This window comes from Eufriesea mexicana, unplaced genomic scaffold (genome assembly GCF_001483705.2).
Source record: "Eufriesea mexicana isolate 0111107269 unplaced genomic scaffold, ASM148370v2 scaffold1358, whole genome shotgun sequence".
Taxonomy (NCBI): Eukaryota; Metazoa; Arthropoda; class Insecta; order Hymenoptera; family Apidae; genus Eufriesea; species Eufriesea mexicana.
In genome coordinates this window covers 476,668-497,251 of record NW_016909491.1, presented here as the reverse complement: position 1 = coordinate 497,251, position 20,584 = coordinate 476,668, and the positions used below count along the sequence as shown (strand labels likewise).

General features: G+C 46.6%; 1 protein-coding gene across 3 annotated transcripts in view; it reads left to right on the top strand.

Annotated features, from left to right (window-relative positions):
• The window catches only part of Prosap (SH3 and multiple ankyrin repeat domains prosap), a 152,733-nt gene that overhangs the window by 66,151 nt on the left and 65,998 nt on the right, over positions 1-20,584 (top strand). For 2 of the 3 annotated variants that reach the window (XM_017900879.1, XM_017900881.1), the window contains exon 2: positions 8,130-8,191. The gene's annotated coding sequence lies outside the window, so the exon portion shown is untranslated. Of the gene's footprint in view, positions 1-8,129; positions 8,196-20,584 lie in introns of all 3 variants that reach the window. The other variant, XM_017900880.1, reaches the window with a different exon arrangement.

The window sequence follows — 20,584 nt, the reverse complement described above, 5'->3', positions numbered from 1 at the left end:
TAACAATTTGGACGTGTTTCTGCAACGTTTAACGATTACTTTTATCGCTTTCTGCTTCGGTTACGCGTTATTCTTGAAATAACTCGACGTGTGGTGGATTCTGTTGATTGTGGCACAGGCCATCCGAAGTTAAATCGTATTTGAAAGGGAAGAGGACCCATCGACGTGAGAAATAGCGAAGATCCTTGAGATCCAAAAATGGCTAGTAGTTATGACACAGGTCATCCGAAGTTAAATCGTAGGACAAGGGGTAAAAACCCAAAATCTGCTATTAGTCTGCGACCTCTGGCACCCCCGACATCGTCGTTGCACGGCTATGATGTATTCCAACAAAAAGACACGAGATTTTGATAGAATTTGGGATGGGAGTGGAGTTAAAAGAAAGGAACACTTATTATAAGAGAAAGCACTTTAACCCATTTGCATCATGACTCTACTTAAAAAGGAAAGAAACAGATATTATTTTATAAATAGAATATTGTGCGCTCGGTGATAGTAGACAATCACGGCTCGCGGAATATTCCGCGCTTGGTGATAGTAGACAGTCGCGGCTCGCGGAATATTCCGCGCTTGGTGATAGTAGACAATCACGGCTCGCGGAATATTCCGCGCTTGGATACAAATGGGTTAACAATAAATATCTCGATCGGTGTGTGCAGTTCAACGATTCCTTAGAGAGTGAGTCGCTTGAACAAAAGAATTCGGCAGGTGACCGACCGACACGCACGCAATCATACATCAGTACGTAATCAAAAAACATTTTAACATCGAGGTTACATGTAAGATGTCTCGACATCTTTTCTCTATTTTATCATTATTGGAGTACACCATAACGCTTCAACGACGATGTTGGGGATGTCAGAGATCGCAGACCAGTAGCGAATTTTGGGTCTTTACCCCCTGGCCTACGATTTAACTTCGGATAGCCTTTGCCATAATCACTAGAATCGTCAGTCGTGCTTGACGTTGCAGACTAGTAGCCATTTTTGGATCTCAAGGACCTTCGCTATTATTCTGGCATCAGGGTTCATCTTCCGAGTTTGGGAAACACGCAAATGTTCGGTGTCTACACGAACAAGCGAAGAAGCATTCCACCTCGAGAAAGCGTTTAAGTCCGAAGTGTGTTCTAGACTGAAGGGGTTAATTCGGGGCGGAAGAAGGACGCCGGAGTGGCAGACGCGGCGATAAGGGTGGACGACGAAAAATCCTCGAGCGTGTTTGCGTTGGGGCCGGTAGTAGCCTAAATCAACTCGCACGCGCTTCTCTCGCGAATAATAAACGGCTTTGCGTGCCACGATCGAATTCCCTGGGTTTGGACTAGCAAATTTTTTGGCAGATCAAGTTCCAATTTTAGTTTTCGTTGGAATACAACGATTTTGTTCTATACAGACCAGTGTTCGTCGGTTTTGTTTCTATTCCACCATTTTCTGTCACGGACAAGACCGTAGACCTGGTCCATTTCTAGCTCTAACCGCGTGACTGTGTCATTACACGGTTGCAGCAATTCTTATTGCACTAAATGCGCGTTCTTTTTCCTGCGAAATAATTGTATTTCCTACAGCTTCAGTTTTAATTTTAATTCCACGCAGCGGGATCTCTAGGGTGCTGTGCTGAAAGGTGCCATGGTGTTTAGTTCGTGTGAAAGCTTCCTATCTTAATTACTATTTTTTCCAATTAAACCTGAACCACGTGCATAAATACGCAGTTTCGCTCCGTTTAGTTTTATTAAAGCAACTGTTACTCGAGGATAGAATGGGGCAATATCTCTATCTTTAACGGAAAACGCAAAGCATATTTGCAGTGAAGATAATGGCGCAATAAACGCGAAATATTGTATCGAAATGATAAGCCAGTTCTCGTTAACTTTCTGACCACTTAACTAATCACGCAGTCATTAATGTAAACACTGATAATTCGTCTCTTTGGACGGACTATAGTAATTAAAAGTACCCAGAAAGTGAATATATCTAAGATATTATTCATATACCAATGATTAAAAATAAATAAATTAATTAAAATTGCAGTTAATCCTTTGCACTCGAGGAGCACCCTTTAGTCGCCATTTAATAAAATTTCGAAGATCGATATTAACCTTTGCACTCGACGACTTTTTCGTTGCAGAAAAATAGCAATTCGAAGATTTTCTGTCATACAGTCGACGATATTTTTCAAATGGTAAATGAGAAATCATATGCAAATTAAGACGTAGAATTATTTTTCGTCGACATTCCACACATCGTTAAGTAATTTTAAATTTGATATATTAATTAACGTCGATCTTTAGAATATGATTAAATCGTGATTGAGAGTCACCTCTCGAGTGCAAAGGGTTAATTAACCCTTTGACTGCCATGTTGAAATCACACGTTTCACATAGGACGCCATGGGAATGCACCGCTAGATGCAAGATTTGTTCCAATATTTTTTTGATCGATGTTCTAATACAAATTTTTAATTGTTGAATGGGGCACTTTTTATTTCAAAGTATCTTCTAATTAGCGGTTATATTCAAAATTCACTAACTGTCAATTTTCATTCAATTTTTACAATTATAGTTTCACGAGAAACCGGTCATATATGACCAACGTGATAATCAAAGTGTTAACCCTTTGCACTCGACGATTTTTTCGCTACAGAGGAATAGAAAATCAAAGATTCTCTATTAAAAAGCTGACGATAATTTTTTAATCAGTAAATAAAGATTTGTACAATAATAGAATTGTAGAATTATTTGATTTCGATACCTCGCACACTGTTACATTACATTAAATTTGATATATTAATTAATATCGATCTTCCAAATTTTACGAAATGATGACCGAGGGTCACCTCTCGAGTGCAAAGGGTTAATATGTCAAATTTAAGATAATACAACGGTGTGCGAGCTATCGAAATCAAATAATTCTACGTTAATTTAATTATTATACAATTTCTTATTCACTGCTCAAAGAAATATCATCGGCTTTATAACAGAAAATTTTTGAACTCCTACTATTCTTTAGCCAAAAAATCATCGAATGCAAAGGGTTAAACGAAGAATGCAATGCACGATGCCATCCAGCACAGATTTTCAGAAACTGGTATTAACCCTTTCGCTATGACGAACGTCGTCAGGAAGCCTCTCCCGTAGAACGAAGCAACGTGTCAAAGATGGTAGCATTATTATTAAAGGGGTTATAACGCAAGGAATAGTAGTCAGTGGAAAACTGTGGAAAAGCTGTATAGATCTTTATTGAACGGGCGAATGGTTAGAACTGGCCTGTTTAGGGCCTCGCAGGTCAAAAGTCTTCAGAAGACTGGTGACAAAAGACAAAACACCGGGGGGAGGGATCACCCCCACATCGTTGGAATGTAGAGTTTACTTCGCTATTGAGTTTTATCTTAACAATTATGATAGTGTAGTCTTCAGCATTCGGTCTTTTGACGCCAATTTTTCAAAGAAAAAAGAAAAAAGGAAAAACTGACCATCGCAATAGAGCTTGCAACTCTTTGCGAACAGAGCTTTAGCTTAGGAATGGTAGCACTTGTCTTAATTTTTTACTCAATTTTTGTAACCGGTGATTCTGTAGTCACCCATCGAGTGTAGATGGCATCTCGTAGCCGGTGATCAACCCTTAGAGCGCTATGGACGCATATATGCGTCCGGCGAGTCACCAGCAGGGACGGTGGACGCATATATGCGTTGTTCAATTTTTTCGGTCTTCCATGCAATAGTATTACATGTAACTTCATTTGAGACAAATATATGTGTTTCTTAGCAACGGTAGTAAAAAAAGACAAATGATGGAACAAATAATAATATATCTGTTCTGAGTATCATTAGTAATGTAATAAGAATATAATATAAAAATAATATAAAAATTTATCATACACAAATAAACTATTAATTTTTGTTCCTTATTTTTATATTAAGTCATATTGTAAATTTGATTGATTCTAATAGATAATCGATGCTTGAAAATAACGTTTCTTTATTATTTAACCTGCTGCAAAAGAATTAGAATAATAACTTGTTAGTTGCGCCTTGAACAATTAATCAACAGGACTCGCACTAGCGAGAAGTATTCCGTTCACAGTGATCGTCAGCGTTAAGCACGCACAGTCCCTTTGAAACCCTTCGACAGAAAGTCGTCCGCACTCTAAGGGTTAACCCTTTCGGTACTACTGCCGCACAATGGCGTCGGCCATGAAACATTCTCTGGGTACTACCGTCGCCTATTGGCGGCATCCACGAAACGTCACCGATGACTGTCGCGGTCCGAATGAAAAATTAAGTGTTAATCACGCTCGAGATTTCTACGAATACCGCAAAACACGTTTTCGTGGCTTCCAGTGCCACCACTCTTGTGGAAAACTTCCTCGTACCACGAATGTATAACCGCGGCCAGCTCCTCCGTACCGAACGGGTTAGTCACCCGTAGTAGCGAAAGGGTTAAGACGATTATGGGTAGCCGAGTTCCTCGAATGCCTTCGGTTCCGATGGTCTTCCGCGTGCTCCGCCATCGTGGTTGATAACGCCGCGAGGGTGAGACGATAACTCATCCGTGCGATCCGGGGTTAGGGAGCCCACCCTCGCGAGGATGTCCCCATGGTAACGCGAGTCCGAAAGGAAAAGCTCGCGGGTGTAAGACACAGGCACCGTTTCTCCGAGTTTATGGCAGGATCTTAATCCACGGATATACCGTGTCCGATGGAAATTCCGCGTCGGCCAGCTCTGAAAATACGAGCTAGATAGGTGACTCTCGGGTCTCTTTGAAATTCCGCTCCCGAGATTTCCTAACGCTGCAACATCTATCAAGCGTATAGATCTTGCTTATTTAAAATATTAAATATCGGAAAGGGATTCGCGTTATGGGAAAGAACAAAGCGAGTTATTCGAAAGTTTGACTTAAATTCTATAGCAATTCTGGAATGACGGAGACAGATCCATTATCGTTCGAGATATTAACCCCCTATCGACCGAATATATATTTTTCTTCACTATAAGAATTGTATTTAACATAAAATCAACAAATATCAACCACTAAATTCGTCGGTTTTGACAATTTTATTATAACGAATTCATAACGAAAGCTTGAATTAACAACGTTTGTATTATTGTGCCGAGACAAGATAATTTTCCACGCCATCTTGTGGAAAAAAGGTCATAGAGGACCTAACCTATCATGATCGAATAGCCGGTAAATGAAAAAGAATTAGAATTTTTAAGAATGGAACCACGGGAGGTATTGTAAAAATAATTATGAATATGTCGAATGTTTAATAAAATACCCATACATTAGCATGTAACTTGAAAGTTACAGGGGCCCATAGAGGGTTAACAATTGACAAAACAATACCGAGTTCGAGATACCATCGTCACAGTACAGTATAATGGCGAAACTGGCCTTGAGACACCGAAAATTCACGATAGAACAAGAACACGATAACGCAGACTCAAAACTCGTAAACTGATTTAACTTAGGGGAAAAACACCATGATAACGAAAACACACAAAGATGCACTCTTTTAAAAATCTCTTTCCAAAATCAAACGACTCACGCTTGTGCTGGTCACACGATTTCCAAGGACTCTGTTTTGCTTGTCAAGGACCACGCTTTTATGCTTTCCTTAACCTACGCTTCACCTCCCCGTAGAGAAGTGACGGAACTTAATTTTGTTATATAAAATAACCTTTCGATTTGCTTCTAGAAGATATCGATCGGTTTACAATTTGTTTTTGTTGGCAATAGCCGATTCGCGATTTCTTTTGGTATCCTACATCACTGTATCCGTTGGATTAATTTGTTCACCGATTATTTAAATTCCACAGCGATTCTAGAATAATCAAGAACAAAGCGAGTTATTTGAAAATTTATTTCGAAGCGTGAATCGAGGGAAGATAAGAGAGATGGATCGTTCGTTCTTGTTTAATAAGCTAGAGGAGTAATGGAAGGGAGGTTTTGTTTGTTCGTTGGTGTTTGTACAGTGCGTAGTATAGATGTCTGGTTTATAATTAACGTACTTAAAACTAGGATGTTTTTGTGTCTAGACTAGCTCTGGAAAAAGGTCATCTGTGAAAAACGATAGCAATTACCCGGTCTCGGCGGATGGAGATGGCATATTACGCGTCGGAAACGCGCTATCGTTGAATTATATCGTGGAATAATTATATCGAATGATCAAAAAATGGATATTAAATTATACACAGGCAGAGATGCAGCGTTTTCGCATCTTGGAGCATTGCTGATCCAATATGCGATCTATTCTATTCGAAATTTGCGATCTTTATATGTTATAATCAGCGATCGACTGGCGAAAAGATGCAATTATTATACAAAAATCGTGTGTGTCACGATAATCGACGATTTATTAATTTTTATTTTTCTTATCGTGGTCGAAGGACGGAAGACAATGTTTCCAAAATTTTCCTTTCCAAAGGTCTTTATTGCACTGTCTGTTCTTCGACTCGAAGGGTTGACACACTTTGATCGATATCTCGCCATCAATAGTCTTAACTCGGTAACAGTTTATCCCGAAATATTTATAGTACTCGACGGACAGAGGATCAAGTACTATACACGGACTAATTATTAGCAAGATACATACAAAACACGTCTCTTTTAAATTTTTTACTACATTTTCTGCCGAAGTATTTTCGAACGTAAAAAGAACCGGACATTTTTTGGACCTTCATTCGTAATTTTACTACACTATGAAAGAGTTAAACGTTTTAGACGTAAACAGTCGAAGACTCTGTATATTGTTTGACTGTTTACGTCGTTTATTCCAAAGATCGTTTACATTATAAATTAGTACTTCGATCGATACCTCGTTGATGATATTAACCCTTTGCGCTCGACGATATTTTGGCTGAAGAAGGGTACGAGTTGAAAAATTTTCTGTTATGATGCTCGTGATATTTTTTGAGCAGTAAATAAGAAATCGTATAATAATTAACACGTAGAATTATTTAATTTCGATACCTCGAACAGTGTTACATTGTCTTAAATTTGATACATTAATTAATATCGAGCTTCGAAATTTGATCAAATGGTAACTGAAGGACGCCCCTCGAGTGCAAAGGGTTAATATCGATCTTGCAAATTTTATGAAATGGTGACTGAGTATCACCTCTCGAGTGTAAAGGGTTAATATCGATCTTCGAAATTTTATCAAGTGGCGACTGGAGGGCGCCCCTCGAGTGCTCTAGTTAATTTTAATAAACGACGAATGTAACGATTCGAAAGTTATTTTTACTGTAAAAGTATTTTTACTCGTGTCATAATCCATAGCATAAATTTCCGTGCTTATTTTTATCATCGTTCTGTCAAAAGAAATTAGGTTAATTAAGGATCCCCGGTTAAGAACAACGTGGATGCGCGCGTAAAATTAAACGCGTCGCGATTAATTAAAGTCGCGGAATTGTATCGGGGAAATAGAAAATAACGATTCGGCGAGATGGCTCGGAGAATCGATATATCGCCGCGTTCGGCTGTCGTAATTTCTATTTCGACCCCTATCCGGGTTCAATCTCGATTTCGGCTGCCGATCGCGAATCCGATTCCGCTTTATCTGCAATCGGAATTTATGCGCGGCGGTGGAAAAACGCGATTCGAGAGCTGGCTGCGCCAGTAGCTAGACGGCTGATAACTTTATAGTTGACAATGTTTCCATTTGAACCTTGCACGCTGCTGGAGCGAGGCGTGCACGCGCTGGCTGCTGGCGGATCGCGAGCGGCCGCTTATTCCTGCGGGCTGTTCACGCGTTTGCTAATCTGCTTATCGGTAATCTGTAAACGGATTACACCGGAACACAGGCTCTCGGCATCGACGTTGATTTATCTTCCACGCGAGCGACTTTGCCTATCGATCCGCCCGATAACGCGTTAACGATCTTCGTTTTTCCCGCGCCATCGGGATCTCGCCTGATCGATGATCGATTTTCGCCGCGGCATCGAGCGGGGAACCGTCGTCGAGGAGGTTTTTACGAGAAGAAGCTTATTCCTGTAACTCGATTGTCCCGAGATTACGGGACAGATAAGGGAAAAGTGGGAAAGATGGGGAGATTCCGAGTCGGGCAGGAAGCGCGATTGTCGGCGAGGTGTAACGGTGAATTAGCGGCTAAAAGAATGGTTTGTCTCGTTGCAGATGTTGCGCTCGCCATACCTTCTTGGTCCATATCTGGTCGGCGGGATTGCACTCCGATTATGGTGAGTAAGTGCCCCCTCCTCTCTGCTCGCTATCAATTATTTATGACGCTGCGCCACACCGTTCCATGACTCGGTTCTCGCAAGGACAACAACTTCCAATGGAGGAGGGACATTTCGACCGAATTTTCGTCTCGACAGAGACGATCGTCGTGCTGCGCGAACCGTTCCAACACCTCCGGCATTTTATTCCGGCCACGATCAATTGTACTCGACGATCAGGCTACAGCGATCGGGCAGATGATCGGTCGATGGAAAACTAAAGGAATAAAATCGTGAAAAAGATACGAACAAAGCGACAATGTTGAATACGGAATTTTTAATAAAAATTTAAAAATTGTTTAGAGCGTGGTAGGTTTCGCGTTAGAAATGCGAGTATGTACTATTCGGTACACGTAAAGAGGGGCACGATGCACGCGTAAACGCAGAATTATAGAAAGGGATGAAAAACGTCGCCATTATGGTACTCTCGGAATTTTTAATAAAAATTAGGAAATTGTTTAAATCGCAGATTTCGTATTAAAAGCGCGTATACTGTTCGATACACGTAAGAAGGGATACGGTTCACGCGTAAACGCAGAATTATACAAAGGGATGAAAAACGTCGCCATTATGGTACTCTCGGAATTTTTAATAAAAGTTAGAAAATTGTTTAAATCGCAGATTTCGTATTAAAAGCGCGTATACTGTTCGATACACGTAAGAAGGGATACGGTTCACGCGTAAACGCAGAATTATAGAAAGGGATGAAAAACGTCGCCATCATGGTACTCTCGAAATTTTTAATAAAAATTAGAAAATTGTTTAAATCGCAGATTTCGTATTAAAAGCGCGTATACTGTTCGATACACGTAAGAAGGGATACGGTTCACGCGTAAACGCAGAATTATAGAAAGGGATGAAAGACGTCGCGATTATGGTAGTCTCGGAATTTTTAATAAAAATTAGAAAATTGTTTAAATCGCAGATTTCGTATTAAAAACGCGTATACTGTTCGGTACACGTAAAAAGGGGCACGGTGTACGCGTAAACGCAGAATTATAGAAAGGGATGAAAAACGTCGCCATTATGGTACTCTCGGAATTTTTAATAAAAATTAGGAAATTGTTTAAATCGCAGATTTCGTATTAAAAGCGCGTATACTGTTCGATACACGTAAGAAGGGATACGGTTCACGCGTAAACGCAGAATTATACAAAGGGATGAAAAACGTCGCCATTATGGTACTCTCGGAATTTTGAATAAAAATTTGAAAATTGGTTAGGTCGTGGTAGGTTTTATATTTGAAACGCGTGTACTGTTTGATACACGTAAGAAGGGCTACGGTTCACGCGTAAACGCAAGGCTATAGAAAGGGATGAAAGACGTCGCGATTATGACACTTCCAGAGTTTTCAATAAAAATTTGAAAATTGGTTAAGTCGTGGTAGGTTTCGCATTAGAAACGCGAGTATGTACTATTCGAGACACGTGAGAAGAGGGAACATGGTACCCGCATAAACATAGAGCTATAGAAAAAGATCAAAGACTATAGTACTCTCGGAATTTTTAATAAAAATTTGAAAATTATTTAGATTGTAGATTTCGCGTTAAAAACGCGTGTACTGTTCGATGCACGTAAGAAGAGACACGATACACGCATAAACGCATAGGCGTCGCGATTATGATAATCTCGGAATTTTTAATAAAAATTTGAAAATTATTTAGATTGTAGATTTCGCGTTAAAAACGCGTGTGCTGTTCGAAACACGTAAGAAGAGACACGCATAAACGCATAGGCGTCGCGATTATGGTAGTCTCGGAATTTTTAATAAAAATTTGAAAATTAGTTAGATCATGATAGGTTTCATATTTGAAGCGCGTGTACTGTTCGATACAGCATTGTAAGAATGGACACGATACAGACATAAACGTCGCGATTATGGTACTCTTGGCCCCGCTCCATCGGAGACTCAGGAACCCGAAAGAATCGCTAAAAGCGATCTCGTTACGATTACCCTCTCCATTTTTAATCTCCATTTGGTTCCAGCTATATCCTCTATCCGCGATCGCGAATTTTCCGATTAAACTCGAAGAATCAGAGAATCGTATTCCCATCGAATTCTCGGCCGCGATCCCACGGCGGCACCGATTTTTCCCGCGCTCCGGAGGATCCGATATACCGCGCGGGCCATGCATTATGGAACATCCACACCCATCGCCAGCTGGATCCGTGGTTTATTATTTGCTCGTCGGCCGGCCGATGATATCGCAAGAATTTTCTGCCGCCGGAAACTGGGGCAGAGCTGCATCGCGCGTTACGTCGATGAACCTCGCGTCGGCCGCTCACCCGCCGCGATACTCGCTCCGGTATCAATAACGGGCCACGCGTGATTCGTTAATCCCGATACCGATCGATCCTCCGGCCCCGGTGCGAATCCACGCGGCAGAGACGTACGGCCGGGCGCGATCGCCGCCATTATTAACTCGCTAAACCGCTAAGGGAAGCGACAGGTGTCGATCGGGGATGGTTTTTTCGGAGCCGAAGAGCGCTACGCGTCGCCGGAAACACGCTCGATCGGAAGGGAATAATGGCGCGCGAGGGATCCTTGTTCGCGAGGATCTATACCGTAGGAGATCGTAATCGGTTGCACCGGCAGGCCGTTTTGTTGGTCGCTGCTAGTAGTCCGCGCTCTCGATTTACCGTTACCACTTCTCCAGATGCCGGAGAACAGAGTCCGGCCTCTAATCTTACGGGCACCGTCGTCTAATTAAAAGCTCGCAGAAAAATCGCCATTTGCCTCGAACGGTAGATTCGCCGATAGCGCGCTTCCTGTCGCCAACTCGAGCACACCTCCACTCCAGCCGCGTGGTATTCGTACGCACGGTACAGTTAGGATCCGTTTAACCTCCAGACTTGCTCCGAGCGCAACTTCCTGCTTTCGTCATCCCGTCCAAATCCGCCACCCGATAGGAAAAATCGCGAGATTTCAATGGAACGATCCTAAATCTTCGAAGTTTCGATTAATTCGTACTACGAAGAGGCCATATAGTCCAATAGTCTAACGAGGCAACGCGTTTTATGAAAAATTTGGAGGTTAGGGAAGCGATTGGCTGGTCTCGGAAGGCGACCGGTGTAGATGGAAATGCTAGATCGGCGAACCTCGTCTAGGTGGGACGGCGATCGACGAGCACGAAGGACGCGAAAGCGAGAGCGATAATCGACTAATTACGAAGATCGATCGGCGACGGGAAGGGAGATTGGCGAGTAGTTAAATGTCGAGACGCATTCGTTAAGCGCGCAGACGGAGAGGAGCTTAACGAACGAGCGCTGTTCGATCGGTCGTTTTTTCGACCAGGTAGATTATTGGCCGGAGCGGTACAAAAGGAGCGATCCGAGCTCGTTTGCATTGTACGCTCGCGCATTGTGTACGGGGCCGCGTCGCAGGCTGGCCCACTTTCTTTACCCTCTTGTTCCTTCCGTCGCGCCCCACAGCCCGCGGCTGTCGAGCTTCGAAATTAATAAGACCGTTGCTCGACGCATCCTGACCTTGCCCTTTTGTTCTCGTCGTCCGCGACGCCCCGACCGCGAACGCGACCCTGGGATCGATCGACCGACCTTTTCCGAGCCCCGATCGCGCGTGGATCCCGCTGTCGGCCCTCTCGTTGCCACGCATCGCGCGTTTCCATCGATCGATAAACGGTAGGCGCGGCTGGAAAACCCGCGATATCGAAAAGATCGGCCGGGCCCTCTTTCTCTTTCCGGCGAAACCTCGTGGATCGCGAATGCATTCGAGGCACGTGCTCGCGTACACGCGTCGATCGTGCTAATTCGAACGGTCGCGGCGTGCGCAGGGCCCGTCCCACCGTAATCGGCACGACCATCGTTCTCCCTTCTACGGTTTCCAGCACGATCAAGCGTCTCCGAGCCTGCGATTTCCGCCACTCGTCTCGACCTCGTTCAGATCGAGGAATTCGGAATTCGAGGACCACGAATTTATACGAAAATAATTCGGCGAAACAAGCGAATCATGACGGAGAGTCACTTCCGACGAAGTGGAGATTCGGTGATCGATGAAATGCAGTATTTTTATTATTCAAAGCGCATAATGGCGAAATAATAATAAATTCGCGATATAAGACCACATTCTTACCCAATGTCACGTTTATCTTATTGTCAATTACGAGTGACCACCGTGACGCCATGACGGTTATATTCGAAATGCACTAACCGTGAATTTTCTTTTAATTTTTACAATCGTAAGTATTTCGAGCGTCCCGGTCACCAGTGACCATCGTGGCCTGTCATATACGACCAACGTGACAGTCAAAGCGTGAACGAGTCTACCGGCAGAGCTCGTAGCGGAGTACTCGGGCCCGAAAGGACGTCGCGTTGGTCCTCGCGACGGGAGGTGGCCGTGACGGGAGACGGAGGAACTCGGACGCGACTCGGGGCCCAGGCGCGATCTACACGAGAGATGGAAGCAGGATCGAAGCGGGATCGATGGAGCACGGGTCGGCGAGCACGGGCCGCGCTCTCGCATGACTCAGCCGGCTGGTATTTCGCGACACGCGATACCGGGCTCAAGCGGCGGTTTATTAACGCGGCGCGGGTAATTCTGACCACGACCGAGCATTAGAAATCCCCGTAGCCTTCCGAGCGTGCGCATACGCTCGACCGTGAAAGGATTGCAATTGCAACGCGCGCGTTCCGCCACGGAATCTCGTCTGGCCGAGCTAACGATACCCCCGTTCGTTTTATTCCCGTCCGTTGCTCAACTTTCTCGCGAGTGCGCGCCGAGGGCACGGGAAAACCGTGCTCGAAAACGATACTTGGCCAAGAGCGAAACGGAGAAAGAGAGAAGCAGGAACCGCAGCGCGATTTATTTATTCCCCCGATTATCGCGGAATATTTCCGTCACGACGGGAAGGTTGCGCGTCGACGATGCGACGCCGATTACGTGCAAACGGGAGAGCGGCGAGAGCGCACGGTGTGTGTACCCCCATAGGTGTACACGGCAGAGAAAACCGGTCCTTTATAATTACAGGGTCCACGGCGGACAGGCCGTCCACCGATGTACAAGGGTACGCACCCTGAATAAACGTCCGGCGAAGCACGCTCGTGATTTCGGTCTTCTCTAATCGCTCGCTCGTTCGAGCGTGTGCGCCCGGGCACGCAGAGCGAAATTTTCAGCCGTCGTTTACGCGAACGTTACCCGAACGTAACCCGAACCCGCGGCGAGTTTACCACGAGCCGAGTTTCGTCCCTCGGGGCGAAACTCCGGGTCGGGAACCGTTTCCCTATCCCCCCCCCCGGCACCGTCGATCATTCCGCCGACGAGCACGAGCTGGGCCCGTTCGACGGGTCATAAATCTTGCATCGCGCGGATTCTTTCCCCGGAGATGTTTCGCAGGATCGCAGGGATGGCGGAGGATGACGACGTGGAAGAGCGAGCGTGACAGGGACGGCATTCGCGCACGACTGGAATCGGCAACGGTCGGAGCTGCGAGAAACACGCTGTCGTGACCCGTCAGCTCCGCATGCCGATGTTCCAGGCTGCGTATCCCCGTCGCCACGCAGGACTAGACACGGCCACGTACGAGGGTACCCTCGGGATCGGACGTGCCGTCGAATCTGCCCGGCCGTGGAACAAAATGGCAGCGACCGCTGCGATTTTTCCAGCCTTCGCGCGGATCGATGGTTTTCGACGGAAAAAGCCGAGCGACAGCGCGGTCCGCGTCGCGGTAATTGCACGACGCGACGCGATATTAATTCGCGAGCAATTAATCCAATTAATTTGCATAAACTGGATTACCGATAATTGCTTCCGCAACCAGCGAAACAATGGCCGCCGCGCGCGGGGCTGACGCGAGATGTAAATGAGGATTCGGTGGCGGATCGGCGCGGGTGAAAGCGTTGTCCCTTTCGATGTTCCGGCATCCTTTTTGCCACGGCCCGGAGGAGGTGTCGAAATCAATGAGGGGCCCTCAGGTGGAATAAAAAACGCCGCGATACACGCGTCGGGAACACGATGGGTGTGGTCGATATATTCGGCCAGCGTTTTTCTCCGTCCCTTTTTGCCCTGGCCGCGAACTCGCCGCGCCAGGCTCTAATTCTAACGCCGCGGATCAAAGAGCCAAGGCCCGCCTAGCTCATTAGTCATAATTGACGCCTCGATGCCTGGAATTATCGCCGATAGACTGCCCCGGCCGTGGCGGCTCGTCGGATCGACGAGAATTTCGCGCGCCGCGCGTTAGGGACAAAGACGAGGGGTCGAGAACGGGGGGAGGAAAAGAAGCGTCGGGTCTTCGGGGTGGACGAAAAATCTCGGGACGGGACTATCGATCGACGCTCGCGCCGTTCCCGTGGAAATTGGAAATAAAAACAGCGCGGTGCCTCGGACGCGGACGCGGACGGGGGGGTAACGAGCGCGAACGCGATGGAAACGCGATGGCAGCGCGAGATTCCTCGAGCGAGCGGAAAGATAATGGCGCGAGCTGGCACGCTTCATTGCAAAGTCTCGAAGGAGCAAGACGACGAAGATAGAGGAAGAAGACGAGGGAGCAGAAGAAGAGTCGCAGGAAGGAGAGGGGAGAGAGAGAAAAAGTGGCAGTACGATGCGGGAGGCATGTCCGGCGGCGGTGCGGCGTGTTTCGCATTTAATTAGCCACCATATGCGGCAATTAATTAAGAATTTCTCGCGGTATCGATGGTTTTACCCGGGGTCCGTTAGCCGTGTCCCGGCCGGCGACGGTTTGCAGCGAGCGAGCGCGCGATCCGATTTGTCCGCGTCGGTTTTTCTCGCGGAAAAAGATCGGCAGACCGGATGGAAGTGTATAAGGCGAAAGTCGGCGAGCGATGGCGGGAGGAAAGTTACGGGCTAGCGGCGCGTTGGCAGGCGAGAGCGATTCCGATCGGTCGACGAGGACCGATCGCGCTCAGAGGAGAATTCCACGGCGAACGAACGCCGCGCGTACCGTTGGCGTGGCGCGCGATAACCGGTAATAGCCTGGACGGTAACAGTAACAGTGTAACTGACCTACAGACTGCTCCACACCTGGATGCACCTCGAACGCTGCGAAAACGCCGGCGCGTGCGCTCGTTCCGATCGTGCCACGGCGACCGGTCCAAGCGGGAAATTTTCGTCGGCCGAGATAACCGAGGAGTAGCGGTCGCTAACGAGCCGCGTCGCGGAACAGCGATGCTCGGTTATTTTCCTAAACGAGGTAATTAAGCGGAGGAACTGCGCGCTAATGAATCGGCCGAAGATGACGCGGTGCGTGGTCGGCGCTGGTTTTCCTGCGGCTCGATCACGGGCCTGTCTAGCCCCTGGAAATTCTAATTAACCGCTCGACCGTGTCGAAACCTTTCGATCCGTCGGTTCTCACACTGCTCCTCGAGACGCACGAGATTCCCAGAAGGTTGCGAGGAAAACGCAATCGAGTGCGTTCGCGCGAGCGCGCCAGCCGATCTGCGCGAATAGAAAGGGATCGCGAGGAAATCCACGAATCGTATTCGCGAGAGTCTCGGAGATTCCAGCCGCCGCTCTAGGCGAAAACGACTAACGGTGACGAATCGGCGATCACGTCGAATCGAGTTCGCCGAATAGCAGATCCATCCTGGTGGGAAAGATCCCGGTGAAACGGCGATCGAGCGGTGCCGTCACGCTGCTGGTGCTACGTACGCTCTCGGCGGTCGATCCGGACAAAACCGTCGATTTAGCAAACCGAGGATCCGTGTTTTGTCCCGTGAGCTTTCCATCCTCCGCTTTGTACCGTACGCGGCGCGATAACCCGTTTCATCGATCATTCGACGAGAAAAGCACGGAACCCTATCGGTATTAAGCCGGTGCTAATTATTCCCACGCGGAGATAAAACGGTGGAATAAAATACCTAGAAAGGTATAAGGTGGCTCGTGGGGAGTGGACTAGAAGGACGAGAAAGGTTCGCACGGGGTATCGGTAATTTCCGAGCGATCGTGGGTCGCGACGGTTGCGAGTCGCTTAGATAACACCGGGAATATACCGTGAGAGTGATCGGCGCGTGGAGCCTGGTCACCGCGTGCTTCCTGGTTTCTTTTCGTTTACCCGCTACCAGGTCTCCACGACGTGCTTATCTCGCAGTGTTTCTCGATCACCTGGAGAACGCTTGACGCTACGGTAGGCGTCGTTACAGAGTCCCTCCCGTGGTAGGAAGCGCCGTGTCAAAGGTGTCGAAACGCACGCGCAATCTTTGGCATTCGAGACCAAGTTTTTTGAAAAAGAGAAAAAAAGAAAAAAAGAAGAAAAAGGAAAACCGATCGTCGCAATGGCGCTTGCAATTGCAAGAGTACATGAGCACCGGTTATCGATATGGCGACGTGAGTGACGAGCACGTAGCAGTGATAACCGAGGTTTCAAAACGAAACGGCGATTGGCAAGGAATTCACAGACGCGTGTGCCAGAACGGTCTAGTGTTTCTGTAACAATTGCCTAACAACGTGCATACCACGTCGTTGGCGATTCTGCGACGAAAGCATTACGACGTGCGTGACACGTCTTTCACCAACGCAGGTGGTTAACGAAGAAGGTCCAACGTTAAACGGGCAGCTCGAAGATCGGACGAGAGAAAATATTATATCCAGTGGAATAAAGTACAGTCGGTCATCGAGTAATAGGCTTGCTTTTTTCTTTTTTTACGTGAAAGAAATCTTCCAGGAGATACCTCGATACCTCTAAGGGCGAGGGTGGGGTTTTATGAGATTCTTACCCACTAAAACCCCCACGATGGCTAGTCTAACCGCGAAAGTGGAGCACCTTGGGCTTCGCGAACCGACGCAATTGCCAGGGCGTTCCCGCGACATACACCCATACATCCCACTCTCTTCTCCACCCCTTACGCGATTCTTTGCGAAGAGAGTTAAACGGAATGGGAGCACTTGCGTAGTAAAGATCGGATCTATGTATCGAAACGAACTTTCGATTTTGGTTATATTTTATATTTCTTTGCTGTACAAAGTACACGGAGGCGAGAAGTCTTCTAAGATGCGTGGTGCAGACGGTGCATTGTCGAAAAGTGTCTCTTCGAACCCTTCAGCCAGGTTCTCGTAGACCCTGTGACGACCCATTGCGTCACTCAACCCTGCTTCGAGAATTGATAATCGAATTTTTTAGCCGAACGTCGATGACGCAGTTCTTCGTTTTTAAATTCTCGGTTCAATCCTGATAATTATCCTCGTGACGACTCAAAGTGGACAGCTGAGTATCGACGATCTACCCTATATCCCTTCACATTTACAGCGATGGATATTCATTTTGCAGTGATTTTATTACGAATCGTTGAACCTTCTTAAGAGCGATCGGATAGAGATCACGCAATCTCGATATTCATCTGTATAAATTTTTGGAAATTGCATCCGTGAATGGGAACACTGGGAATTTTCAGTCGAAAGGTCTTGGATTTACCACAAATCAGGGCGGCCAAGACGTTCCTTTCGCGATCCAGTCACTACCTAGAAGACGATGGGATAGATTCCGCGAGGAGTTAAAAGATGGACGATAAAAGGGAGGAAACGAGACTTAGAAAGGGATGTTGAAACCCGGATTTCAATATACAACACGAGTTCTAACAACAAGACTACGTTGGATAAATACAAGTCTGCGGAGAGGAGAAAACAAAACTGCAACTAAAACTGCAACTGACTGAACTGACTACTGAACTGAAAACAAGATTTATTAGGATTTATTTTAATTTTATCAATTTTTATATTTATAAATTTACAATATCCTTATTATTTTAGAGACCCTGATAATTTTAAAATAGCAAATTCGTACTGAAACTGTCTTTTCGCAAATTTCGCGGGTGCTTATATAATGTTAGTTTTTGGTGGGGTGAAGATGACCATTGGCTCTTAGTGAAAGTGGGAATGAGTCAATTGTTTTTGGACTTTGAAATTGGTCTGCGTTTATCAGCCAGGTTCTTCTAGTGACTAAGGGCCAACGAATCGTTAGTCATCCAACAGTAAGATCTCTCGCTCTGGTCCAGCTTCCGAGCTGAGCATTCCGGGTCGTCGATGATTCGGGTAGCTCGCAGAAATACGGTTTCGATGACGCGAGTACGATTGTACAGCGACCATCGTTCTCGTTCTCGCAGCTAGATGGATTCCATGTTCAAGGAGGCTTGAGGACCTTCTTGCAAGTCCTCGGAAAACCTACGCTTGTTGTACACGTAACTTCCAGTAGTATCTCTGTCTAAGACAGGGCCTGCTAGGTAGCCTAAAAGCTTTCGTGCCTTTCTATACATGGACAAACACGCATGCTAATATAGGATAGTTCTTAACCACTTGCGCTGGAAAGACGCGACTAAGGACCAACGAATCGTTAGTCATCCAACAGGGAATAAAAGAATACGAGGAGAATGAGCAAGTACGTAGATGAAGCTGTATGGTTCCTCGAAGCGAACATAGATCCCGATGCAGAGTAACGCCGTCCAAATAAAGACTCCTCTCACGCTCGTCTTAATTTTTGGCTCAATTCTTGCGACCAATCGCTATAGTCTCCCGTGATGCATCGATGGAGTCTCGTAACTGTAGAAAGGGCTAACCCGATCACGCTTGAATTTCCTCAGCGTGGGTTATCGGATAGCCGTTGGAATGGCGGAAACGACGCCCCTTGTAGGCAAACGCGCGGCGCGCTGGCCAACGATTCTTCGCGCCTCGACTAGACAATAACGCTCGCGCGTTTGAACGGAATCGGCAGTGGCTCATCTGCTTTCAGGGCGCGTCGGAGATCGCGTTGGTCGGCCTGTGTGGGTCCGCGCGTTCCATCGAAGCCCGAGGGATCGACGACTTCCTCTTTCTCACGTTTGGCTCCGCGGTTTCGTCGCGACGGTGAGAACACGCTGCGTCGTGCGGCAGCTCGCCTCGCGAAGCCACGGCAGACAGAGGAGCGTTTTTCTTTGTATGCATTCCACGCGTCCCGGTACGTGACATAATCGGCACGACACGCGTGTACAACGGTGCCATTATTCGCGAACAATGGGACAAGCCGCGTACGGCAGGCTCGGCTGGCAAAATTCCGCGGCCACCGGCCGGATGTTGCTCCCGAATCCTCCGACTCGTTACGCTCCGCGATCTAGACCCCGATCCTTGAAGCTAGGAGTGTGAGCTTTAAGTATGTGAGAGCTTACAGTGTGCCCTACGATTGTTCATTTCTTACACTCATTCCCAATTCGCAGACCCTTACACCACCCCAACTATCACCCAATCTAATACAAATAATTAACTCGCATCCTTTGAACCTCTATCTCAATCGAGGAAACCCAAACCTCGTATACCATTCCATGCATTCACCCCGAAGAAAGAAGGTCCGAGTCGAGGAGCCAACGGTTACCTCTTTACGACCAGCACCCACGACTCGCGGACCCCCAAAACTCCTAAAACACCATTCGAGCTAATCCTAGTAAAAATCATAACCGTTCATAGACTAATACCCAATTTGCCAGATTTAATTAAACCTTCGATTTCCTTTGAAAGACCTGTACCTCTTACCCCTTAGGAACAACGGACCCGAATCAAAAGGACGATGGTTTATTGCTTCGCAACCAGCGTTCCACGACTCGCGGATACCTCGATCTCCTAAACTAACCCCCCAGTCAACCTGCATAAAAAGATTAAAATTTCCAAAGGACCTAGAAACAAATGGACAATTTGTTTAAACTTCCACTTTCACGTACCATCTCCGAACTCCATGCACACCCCTCCAACGAGCACGCCGCCAATAGGTGAAAAACACACCCACCACTTAGACACCTCGACAACCAATGACAGCGACACACTAACCTATAAAATACACGAAATGAAGAAGACAGACACATTGCAAAAGGAAAAACGACACAGTCGACGCAAACGATCTTACGCATATCGCTGATTCTCGTCAGATTAACTTATAAACTATTTGTAGATAAATTATTGTAAATCGGAAAAAATAGTTTGCGTTCGTCAGAATTGTTCCTGTCTGAAAAGAAGGTTCTGACGAAACACACACGGCAGAAACTCTTCGAGCAGATCCGATTCGCTATCCAACGTCCGCACCGCGTTGACCGATAACAGAAAAGACGCGACCTCTGCACTCTGACCAATTAGACCCGCGTTCCTTTCACGGTACCGCTCCTGGTGAACCTCGATGAGCACACCACCACCGGTACCTAGTCTAGACCCGGCGAATTACGCGTCTGGGAGACCGGAGACTGGGATAGCGAAGTCTCTGGGAGGATTTTTGCTGAATGGGGACAAGGGGAGATAGGCGATCGCGGTGTCTGGCGTAAATCGCAGAAATGGGAATTGTCCGTTTGACCGTGGGACCCTTTTTACGGCTGCGTTTCGCGCAACTACACGGGAACGCCAGAAACCGAGCGGCTGGCCGTTTCTCCGAGGGGAAC